Raw genomic sequence first — 10,675 nt, 5'->3', positions numbered from 1 at the left:
TAGCCAATAAGCACCGTAACATAATTCGGAGTGTACGGCAAACGGTGGTTGACATTTGGTGAAAATTCCAGTGTCGTGTTACGGCACTGGGAAAGAACTTGAACTTGTGCTCAGGCAACCAAGCAGCCAAGGTTGTGCGGTGTCTTGCTACAAATGTTCGGTTGTGTTCTAAATTAGCTGAAGTAAGCTGAAGAGAAAAGCGAGAAAAGCGCTCCCAAATGGCCTAACACTGGCAGCCAATCAGAGTGCGAGAAAAGCGCTCCCAAATGGCCTAACACTGGCAGCCAATCAGAGTGCGAGAAAAGCGCTCCCAAATGGCCTAACACTGGCAGCCAATCAGAGTGCGAGAAAAGCGCTCCCAAATGGCCTAACAGTGGCAGCCAATCAGAGTGCGAGAAAAGCGCTCCCAAATGGCCTAACAGTGGCAGCCAATCAGAGTGCGAGAAAAGCGCTCCCAAATGGCCTAACAGTGGCAGCCAATCAGAGTGCGAGAAAAGCGCTCCCAAATGGCCTAACAGTGGCAGCCAATCAGAGTGCGAGAAAAGCGCTCCCAAATGGCCTAACAGTGGCAGCCAATCAGAGTGCGAGAAAAGCGCTCCCAAATGGCCTAACAGTGGCAGCCAATCAGAGTGCGAGAAAAGCGCTCCCAAATGGCCTAACAGTGGCAGCCAATCAGAGTGCGAGAAAAGCGCTCCCAAATGGCCTAACAGTGGCAGCCAATCAGAGTGCGAGAAAAGCGCTCCCAAATGGCCTAACAGTGGCAGCCAATCAGAGTGCGAGAAAAGCGCTCCCAAATGGCCTAACAGTGGCAGCCAATCAGAGTGCGAGAAAAGCGCTCCCAAATGGCCTAACAGTGGCAGCCAATCAGAGTGCGAGAAAAGCGCTCCCAAATGGCCTAACAGTGGCAGCCAATCAGAGTGCGAGAAAAGCGCTCCCAAATGGCCTAACAGTGGCAGCCAATCAGAGTGCGAGAAAAGCGCTCCCAAATGGCCTAACAGTGGCAGCCAATCAGAGTGCGAGAAAAGCGCTCCCAAATGGCCTAACAGTGGCAGCCAATCAGAGTGCGAGAAAAGCGCTCCCAAATGGCCTAACAGTGGCAGCCAATCAGAGTGCGAGAAAAGCGCTCCCAAATGGCCTAACAGTGGCAGCCAATCAGAGTGCGAGAAAAGCTCTCCCAAATGGCCTAACAGTGGCAGCCAGCTAGAGCTAGCTTAAGTTAGCTTGGGTTAGCTTGAGTTAGCTTTAATTAGCTTTAATTAGCTTAAGCTAGCTTAAGTTAGCTTGGGTTAGCTTGAGTTAGCTTGAGCTAGCTTGAGTTAGCTTGAATTAGCTTGAGTTAGCTTGAATTAGCTTGAGTTAGCTTGAGTTAGCTTGAATTAGCTTGAGTTAGCTTGAGTTAGCTCGGGTTAGCTTGAGTTTGACTTCATTAACCCAAGTTAGCTTGGGTTAACTTCATTAAGTTAGCTTGAACTAGCTTGAGTTAGCTTGAGTTAGCTTGAGTTAGCTTGAGTTAGCTTGAGTTAGCTTGTCTTAGCTTTAGCTAGCTTGAGTTAGCTTGAACTAGCTTTAGCTACCTTGAGTTAGCTTGAGTTAGCTCGGGTTAGCTTGAGTTAGCTTGAGTTAGCTTGAGTTAGCTTTAGCTAGCTTGAGTTAGCTTGAGTTAGCTTGAGTTAGCTTGAGTTAGCTTGAATTAGCTTGAGTTAGCTTGAGTTAGCTTTAGCTAGCTTGGGTTAGCTTGAGCTAGCTTGAGTTAGCTCGGGTTAGCTTGAGTTAGCTTGAGTTAGCTTTAGCTAGCTTGAGTTAGCTTGAGTTAGCTTGAGTTAGCTTGAGTTAGCTTTAGCTAGCTTGAGTTAGCTTGAACTAGCTTGAGTTAGCTTGAGCTAGCTTGAGTTAGCTTGAGTTAGCTTGAGTTAGCTTTAGCTAGCTTGAGTTAGCTTGAACTAGCTTTAGTTAGCTTGAGTTAGCTTGAGTTAGCTTGAGTTAGCTTGAGTTAGCTTGTCTTAGCTTTAGCTAGCTTGAGTTAGCTTGAACTAGCTTTAGCTACCTTGAGTTAGCTTGAGTTAGCTCGGGTTAGCTTGAGTTAGCTTGAGTTAGCTTGAGTTAGCTTTAGCTAGCTTGAGTTAGCTTGAGTTAGCTTGAGTTAGCTTGAACTAGCTTGAGTTAGCTTGAGTTAGCTTGAGTTAGCTTGAGTTAGCTTGAGTTAGCTTGAGTTAGCTTGTCTTAGCTTTAGCTAGCTTGAGTTAGCTTGAACTAGCTTTAGCTACCTTGAGTTAGCTTGAGTTAGCTCGGGTTAGCTTGAGTTAGCTTGAGTTAGCTTGAGTTAGCTTTAGCTAGCTTGAGTTAGCTTGAGTTAGCTTGAGTTAGCTTGAGTTAGCTTGAATTAGCTTGAGTTAGCTTGAGTTAGCTTTAGCTAGCTTGGGTTAGCTTGAGCTAGCTTGAGTTAGCTCGGGTTAGCTTGAGTTAGCTTGAGTTAGCTTTAGCTAGCTTGAGTTAGCTTGAGTTAGCTTGAGTTAGCTTGAGTTAGCTTTAGCTAGCTTGAGTTAGCTTGAACTAGCTTGAGTTAGCTTGAGCTAGCTTGAGTTAGCTTGAGTTAGCTTGAGTTAGCTTTAGCTAGCTTGAGTTAGCTTGAACTAGCTTGAGTTAGCTTGAGTTAGCTTGAGTTAGCTTGTCTTAGCTTTAGCTAGCTTGAGCTAGCTTGAACTAGCTTTAGCTACCTTGAGTTAGCTTGAGTTAGCTCGGGTTAGCTTGAGTTAGCTTGAGTTAGCTTGAGTTAGCTTTAGCTAGCTTGAGTTAGCTTGAGTTAGCTTGAGTTAGCTTGAACTAGCTTGAGTTAGCTTGAGTTAGCTTGAGTTAGCTTGAGTTAGCTTGAGTTAGCTTGTCTTAGCTTTAGCTAGCTTGAGTTAGCTTGAACTAGCTTTAGCTACCTTGAGTTAGCTTGAGTTAGCTCGGGTTAGCTTGAGTTAGCTTGAGTTAGCTTGAGTTAGCTTTAGCTAGCTTGAGTTAGCTTGAGTTAGCTTGAGTTAGCTTGAGTTAGCTTGAATTAGCTTGAGTTAGCTTGAGTTAGCTTTAGCTAGCTTGGGTTAGCTTGAGCTAGCTTGAGTTAGCTCGGGTTAGCTTGAGTTAGCTTGAGTTAGCTTTAGCTAGCTTGAGTTAGCTTGAGTTAGCTTGAGTTAGCTTGAGTTAGCTTTAGCTAGCTTGAGTTAGCTTGAACTAGCTTGAGTTAGCTTGAGCTAGCTTGAGTTAGCTTGAGTTAGCTTGAGTTAGCTTTAGCTAGCTTGAGTTAGCTTGAACTAGCTTGAGTTAGCTTGAGCTAGCTTGAGTTAGCTTGAGTTAGCTTGAGTTAGCTTTAGCTAGCTTGAGTTAGCTTGAACTAGCTTGAGTTAGCTTGAGTTAGCTTGAGTTAGCTTGAGTTAGCTTGTCTTAGCTTTAGCTAGCTTGAGCTAGCTTGAACTAGCTTTAGCTACCTTGAGTTAGCTTGAGTTAGCTCGGGTTAGCTTGAGTTAGCTTGAGTTAGCTTGAGTTAGCTTGAGCTAGCTTGAGTTAGCTTGAGTTAGCTTGAGTTAGCTTTAGCTAGCTTGAGTTAGCTTGAACTAGCTTGAGTTAGCTTGAGCTAGCTTGAGTTAGCTTGAGTTAGCTTGAGTTAGCTTTAGCTAGCTTGAGTTAGCTTGAACTAGCTTGAGTTAGCTTGAGTTAGCTTGAGTTAGCTTGAGTTAGCTTGTCTTAGCTTTAGCTAGCTTGAGCTAGCTTGAACTAGCTTTAGCTACCTTGAGTTAGCTTGAGTTAGCTCGGGTTAGCTTGAGTTAGCTTGAGTTAGCTTGAGTTAGCTTTAGCTAGCTTGAGTTAGCTTGAGTTAGCTTGAGTTAGCTTGAACTAGCTTGAGTTAGCTTGAGTTAGCTTGAGTTAGCTTGAGTTAGCTTGAGTTAGCTTGAGTTAGCTTGTCTTAGCTTTAGCTAGCTTGAGTTAGCTTGAACTAGCTTTAGCTACCTTGAGTTAGCTTGAGTTAGCTCGGGTTAGCTTGAGTTAGCTTGAGTTAGCTTGAGTTAGCTTTAGCTAGCTTGAGTTAGCTTGAGTTAGCTTGAGTTAGCTTGAGTTAGCTTGAATTAGCTTGAGTTAGCTTGAGTTAGCTTTAGCTAGCTTGGGTTAGCTTGAGCTAGCTTGAGTTAGCTCGGGTTAGCTTGAGTTAGCTTGAGTTAGCTTTAGCTAGCTTGAGTTAGCTTGAGTTAGCTTGAGTTAGCTTGAGTTAGCTTTAGCTAGCTTGAGTTAGCTTGAACTAGCTTGAGTTAGCTTGAGCTAGCTTGAGTTAGCTTGAGTTAGCTTGAGTTAGCTTTAGCTAGCTTGAGTTAGCTTGAACTAGCTTTAGTTAGCTTGAGTTAGCTTGAGTTAGCTTGAGTTAGCTTGAGTTAGCTTGTCTTAGCTTTAGCTAGCTTGAGTTAGCTTGAACTAGCTTTAGCTACCTTGAGTTAGCTTGAGTTAGCTCGGGTTAGCTTGAGTTAGCTTGAGTTAGCTTGAGTTAGCTTTAGCTAGCTTGAGTTAGCTTGAGTTAGCTTGAGTTAGCTTGAGTTAGCTTGAGTTAGCTTGAGTTAGCTTGTCTTAGCTTTAGCTAGCTTGAGTTAGCTTGAACTAGCTTTAGCTACCTTGAGTTAGCTTGAGTTAGCTCGGGTTAGCTTGAGTTAGCTTGAGTTAGCTTGAGTTAGCTTTAGCTAGCTTGAGTTAGCTTGAGTTAGCTTGAGTTAGCTTGAGTTAGCTTGAATTAGCTTGAGTTAGCTTGAGTTAGCTTTAGCTAGCTTGGGTTAGCTTGAGCTAGCTTGAGTTAGCTCGGGTTAGCTTGAGTTAGCTTGAGTTAGCTTTAGCTAGCTTGAGTTAGCTTGAGTTAGCTTGAGTTAGCTTGAGTTAGCTTTAGCTAGCTTGAGTTAGCTTGAACTAGCTTGAGTTAGCTTGAGCTAGCTTGAGTTAGCTTGAGTTAGCTTGAGTTAGCTTTAGCTAGCTTGAGTTAGCTTGAACTAGCTTGAGTTAGCTTGAGTTAGCTTGAGTTAGCTTGAGTTAGCTTGAGTTAGCTTGTCTTAGCTTTAGCTAGCTTGAGTTAGCTTGAACTAGCTTTAGCTACCTTGAGTTAGCTTGAGTTAGCTCGGGTTAGCTTGAGTTAGCTTGAGTTAGCTTGAGTTAGCTTTAGCTAGCTTGAGTTAGCTTGAGTTAGCTTGAGTTAGCTTGAACTAGCTTGAGTTAGCTTGAGTTAGCTTGAGTTAGCTTGAGTTAGCTTGAGTTAGCTTGTCTTAGCTTTAGCTAGCTTGAGTTAGCTTGAACTAGCTTTAGCTACCTTCAGTTAGCTTGAGTTAGCTCGGGTTAGCTTGAGTTAGCTTGAGTTAGCTTGAGTTAGCTTTAGCTAGCTTGAGTTAGCTTGAGTTAGCTTGAGTTAGCTTGAGTTAGCTTGAATTAGCTTGAGTTAGCTTGAGTTAGCTTTAGCTAGCTTGGGTTAGCTTGAGCTAGCTTGAGTTAGCTCGGGTTAGCTTGAGTTAGCTTGAGTTAGCTTTAGCTAGCTTGAGTTAGCTTGAGTTAGCTTGAGTTAGCTTGAGTTAGCTTTAGCTAGCTTGAGTTAGCTTGAGCTAGCTGAGTTAGCTTGAGTTAGCTAGCTTGAGCTTGAGCTAGCTAGCTAGCTTGAGCTTGAGCTAGCTAGCTCGCTTGAGCTTGAGCTTGAGCTAGCTAGCTTGAGCTTGAGCTAGCTAGCTAGCTTGAGCTTGAGCTTGAGCTAGCTGGCTTGAGCTTGAGCTAGCTAGCTTGAGCTTGAGCTAGCTAGCTAGCTAGCTTGAGCTTGAGCTTGAGCTAGCTAGCTAGCTTGAGCTAGCTATCTAGCTTGAGCTTGAGCTAGCTAGCTAGCTTGAGCTTGAGCTTGAGCTTGAGCTAGCTGGCTTGAGCTTGAGCTAGCTAGCTTGAGCTTGAGCTAGCTAGCTAGCTTGAGCTTGAGCTTGAGCTAGCTGGCTTGAGCTTGAGCTAGCTAGCTTGAGCTTGAGCTAGCTAGCTAGCTTGAGCTTGAGCTTGAGCTAGCTAGCTAGCTAGCTTGAGCTTGAGCTTGAGCTTGAGCTAGCTAGCTTGAGCTTGAGCTAGCTAGCTAGCTTGAGCTTGAGCTTGAGCTAGCTAGCTTGAGCTTGAGCTTGAGCTAGCTAGCTTGAGCTTGAGCTTGAGCTAGCTAGCTTGAGCTTGAGCTTGAGCTAGCTAGCTTGAGCTTGAGCTTGAGCTAGCTAGCTAGCTAGCTTGAGCTTGAGCTAGCTAGCTTGAGCTTGAGCTAGCTAGCTAGCTTGAGATTGAGCTTGAGCTAGCTGGCTTGAGCTTGAGCTAGCTAGCTTGAGCTTGAGCTAGCTAGCTTGAGCTTGAGCTAGCTAGCTAGCTTGAACTTGAGCTAGCTAGCTAGCTTGAGCTTGAGCTTGAGCTAGCTAGCTAGCTTGAGCTTGAGCTTGAGCTAGCTGGCTTGAGCTTGAGCTAGCTAGCTTGAGCTTGAGCTAGCTAGCTTGAGCTTGAGCTAGCTAGCTAGCTTGAACTTGAGCTAGCTAGCTAGCTTGAGCTTGAGCTAGCTAGCTAGCTTGAGCTTGAGCTAGCTAGCTAGCTTGAGCTTGAGCTTGAGCTAGCTAGCTTGAGCTTGAGCTTGAGCTAGCTAGCTAGCTTGAGCTTGAGCTAGCTAGCTTGAGCTTGAGCTAGCTAGCTTGAGCTTGAGCTAGCTAGCTAGCTTGAGCTTGAGCTAGCTAGCTAGCTTGAACTTGAGCTAGCTAGCTAGCTTGAGCTTGAGCTAGCTAGCTAGCTTGAGCTAGCTAGCTAGCTTGAGCTTGAGCTTGAGCTAGCTAGCTTGAGCTTGAGCTAGCTAGCTAGCTTGAGCTTGAGCTAGCTAGCTAGCTTGAGCTTGAGCTAGCTAGCTAGCTTGAGCTTGAGCTTGAGCTAGCTAGCTTGAGCTTGAGCTTGAGCTAGCTAGCTAGCTTGAGCTTGAGCTAGCTAGCTTGAGCTTGAGCTAGCTAGCTTGAGCTTGAGCTAGCTAGCAAGCTTGTGCTTGAGCTAGCTAGCTAGCTTGAGCTTGAGCTTGAGCTAGCTAGCTTGAGCTTGAGCTAGCTAGCTTGAGCTTGAGCTAGCTAGCTTGAGCTTGAGCTAGCTAGCAAGCTTGTGCTTGAGCTAGCTAGCTAGCTTGAGCTTGAGCTTGAGCTAGCTGGCTTGAGCTTGAGCTAGCTAGCTTGAGCTTGAGCTAGCTAGCTTGAGCTTGACCTAGCTAGCTAGCTTGAACTTGAGCTAGCTAGCTAGCTTGAGCTTGAGCTAGCTAGCTAGCTTGAGCTTGAGCTAGCTAGCTAGCTTGAGCTTGAGCTTGAGCTAGCTAGCTTGAGCTTGAGCTTGAGCTAGCTAGCTAGCTTGAGCTTGAGCTAGCTAGCTTGAGCTTGAGCTAGCTAGCTTGAGCTTGAGCTAGCTAGCTAGCTTGAGCTTGAGCTAGCTAGCTAGCTTGAACTTGAGCTAGCTAGCTAGCTTGAGTTTGAGCTAGCTAGCTTGAGCTTGAGCTAGCTAGCTTGAGCTTGAGCTAGCTAGCTAGCTTGAACTTGAGCTAGCTAGCTAGCTTGAGCTTGAGCTAGCTAGCTAGCTTGAGCTTGAGCTAGCTAGCTAGCTTGAGCTTGAGCTTGAGCTAGCTAGCTTGAGCTTGAGCTTGAGCTAGCTAGCTAGCTTGAGCTTGAGCTAGCTAGCTTGAGCTTGAGCTAGCTAGCTTGAGCTTGAGCTAGCTAGCTAGCTTGAGCTTGAGCTAGCTAGCTAGCTTGAACTTGAGCTAGCTAGCTAGCTTGAGCTTGAGCTAGCTAGCTTGAGCTTGAGCTAGCTAGCTAGCTTGAGCTTGAGCTTGAGCTAGCTAGCTAGCTAGCTTGAGCTTGAGCTTGAGCTTGAGCTAGCTAGCTTGAGCTTGAGCTAGCTAGCTAGCTTGAGCTTGGGCTTGAGCTAGCTAGCTTGAGCTTGAGCTTGAGCTAGCTAGCTTGAGCTTGAGCTTGAGCTAGCTAGCTTGAGCTTGAGCTTGAGCTAGCTAGCTTGAGCTTGAGCTTGAGCTAGCTAGCTAGCTAGCTTGAGCTTGAGCTAGCTAGCTTGAGCTTGAGCTAGCTAGCTAGCTTGAGCTTGAGCTTGAGCTAGCTGGCTTGAGCTTGAGCTAGCTAGCTTGAGCTTGAGCTAGCTAGCTTGAGCTTGAGCTAGCTAGCTAGCTTGAACTTGAGCTAGCTAGCTAGCTTGAGCTTGAGCTTGAGCTTGAGCTAGCTAGCTAGCTTGAGCTTGAGCTTGAGCTAGCTGGCTTGAGCTTGAGCTAGCTAGCTAGCTTGAGCTTGAGCTAGCTAGCTTGAGCTTGAGCTAGCTAGCTAGCTTGAACTTGAGCTAGCTAGCTAGCTTGAGCTTGAGCTAGCTAGCTAGCTTGAGCTTGAGCTAGCTAGCTAGCTTGAGCTTGAGCTTGAGCTAGCTAGCTTGAGCTTGAGCTTGAGCTAGCTAGCTAGCTTGAGCTTGAGCTAGCTAGCTTGAGCTTGAGCTAGATAGCTTGAGCTTGAGCTAGCTAGCTAGCTTGAGCTTGAGCTAGCTAGCTAGCTTGAACTTGAGCTAGCTAGCTAGCTTGAGCTTGAGCTAGCTAGCTAGCTTGAGCTAGCTAGCTAGCTTGAGCTTGAGCTTGAGCTAGCTAGCTTGAGCTTGAGCTAGCTAGCTAGCTTGCTAGCTAGCTTGAGCTTGAGCTAGCTAGCTTGAGCTTGAGCTAGCTAGCTTGAGCTTGAGCTAGCTAGCAAGCTTGTGCTTGAGCTAGCTAGCTAGCTTGAGCTTGAGCTTGAGCTAGCTAGCTTGAGCTTGAGCTAGCTAGCTTGAGCTTGAGCTAGCTAGCTTGAGCTTGAGCTAGCTAGCAAGCTTGTGCTTGAGCTAGCTAGCTAGCTTGAGCTTGAGCTTGAGCTAGCTGGCTTGAGCTTGAGCTAGCTAGCTTGAGCTTGAGCTAGCTAGCTTGAGCTTGAGCTAGCTAGCTAGCTTGAACTTGAGCTAGCTAGCTAGCTTGAGCTTGAGCTAGCTAGCTAGCTTGAGCTTGAGCTAGCTAGCTAGCTTGAGCTTGAGCTTGAGCTAGCTAGCTTGAGCTTGAGCTTGAGCTAGCTAGCTAGCTTGAGCTTGAGCTAGCTAGCTTGAGCTTGAGCTAGCTAGCTTGAGCTTGAGCTAGCTAGCTAGCTTGAGCTTGAGCTAGCTAGCTAGCTTGAACTTGAGCTAGCTAGCTAGCTTGAGTTTGAGCTAGCTAGCTTGAGCTTGAGCTAGCTAGCTTGAGCTTGAGCTAGCTAGCTAGCTTGAACTTGAGCTAGCTAGCTAGCTTGAGCTTGAGCTAGCTAGCTAGCTTGAGCTTGAGCTAGCTAGCTAGCTTGAGCTTGAGCTTGAGCTAGCTAGCTTGAGCTTGAGCTTGAGCTAGCTAGCTAGCTTGAGCTTGAGCTAGCTAGCTTGAGCTTGAGCTAGCTAGCTTGAGCTTGAGCTAGCTAGCTAGCTTGAGCTTGAGCTAGCTAGCTAGCTTGAACTTGAGCTAGCTAGCTAGCTTGAGCTTGAGCTAGCTAGCTAGCTTGAGCTAGCTAGCTAGCTTGAGCTTGAGCTTGAGCTTGAGCTAGCTAGCTTGAGCTTGAGCTAGCTAGCTAGCTTGAGCTTGAGCTAGCTAGCTAGCTTGAGCTTGAGCTAGCTAGCTAGCTTGAGCTTGAGCTTGAGCTAGCTAGCTTGAGCTTGAGCTAGCTAGCTAGCTTGAGCTTGAGCTAGCTAGCTAGCTTGAGCTTGAGCTTGAGCTAGCTAGCTTGAGCTTGAGCTTGAGCTAGCTAGCTAGCTTGAGCTTGAGCTAGCTAGCTTGAGCTTGAGCTAGCTAGCTTGAGCTTGAGCTAGCTAGCTAGCTTGTGCTTGAGCTAGCTAGCTAGCTTGAGCTTGAGCTTGAGCTAGCTGGCTTGAGCTTGAGCTAGCTAGCTTGAGCTTGAGCTAGCTAGCTTGAGCTTGAGCTAGCTAGCTAGCTTGAACTTGAGCTAGCTAGCTAGCTTGAGCTTGAGCTAGCTAGCTAGCTTGAGCTTGAGCTAGCTAGCTAGCTTGAGCTTGAGCTTGAGCTAGCTAGCTTGAGCTTGAGCTTGAGCTAGCTAGCTAGCTTGAGCTTGAGCTAGCTAGCTTGAGCTTGAGCTAGCTAGCTTGAGCTTGAGCTAGCTAGCTAGCTTGAGCTTGAGCTAGCTAGCTAGCTTGAACTTGAGCTAGCTAGCTAGCTTGAGCTTGAGCTAGCTAGCTAGCTTGAGCTAGCTAGCTAGCTTGAGCTTGAGCTTGAGCTAGCTAGCTTGAGCTTGAGCTAGCTAGCTAGCTTGAGCTTGAGCTAGCTAGCTAGCTTGAGCTTGAGCCAGCTAGCTAGCTTGAGCTTGAGCTTGAGCTAGCTAGCTTGAGCTTGAGCTTGAGCTAGCTAGCTAGCTTGAGCTTGAGCTAGCTAGCTTGAGCTTGAGCTAGCTAGCTTGAGCTTGAGCTAGCTAGCAAGCTTGTGCTTGAGCTAGCTAGCTAGCTTGAGCTTGAGCTTGAGCTAGCTAGCTTGAGCTTGAGCTAGCTAGCTTGAGCTTGAGCTAGCTAGCTTGAGCTTGAGCTAGCTAGCAAGCTTGTGCTTGAGCTAGCTAGCTAGCTTGAGCTTGAGCTTGAGCTAGCTGGCTTGAGCTTGAGCTAGCTAGCT

Source organism: Convolutriloba macropyga, unplaced genomic scaffold, assembly GCF_964194025.1.
Source record: "Convolutriloba macropyga unplaced genomic scaffold, txConMacr16.3 SCAFFOLD_1710, whole genome shotgun sequence".
Lineage (NCBI taxonomy): Eukaryota > Metazoa > Xenacoelomorpha > Acoela > Convolutidae > Convolutriloba > Convolutriloba macropyga.
Note: the sequence above shows the minus strand (reverse complement) of the source record.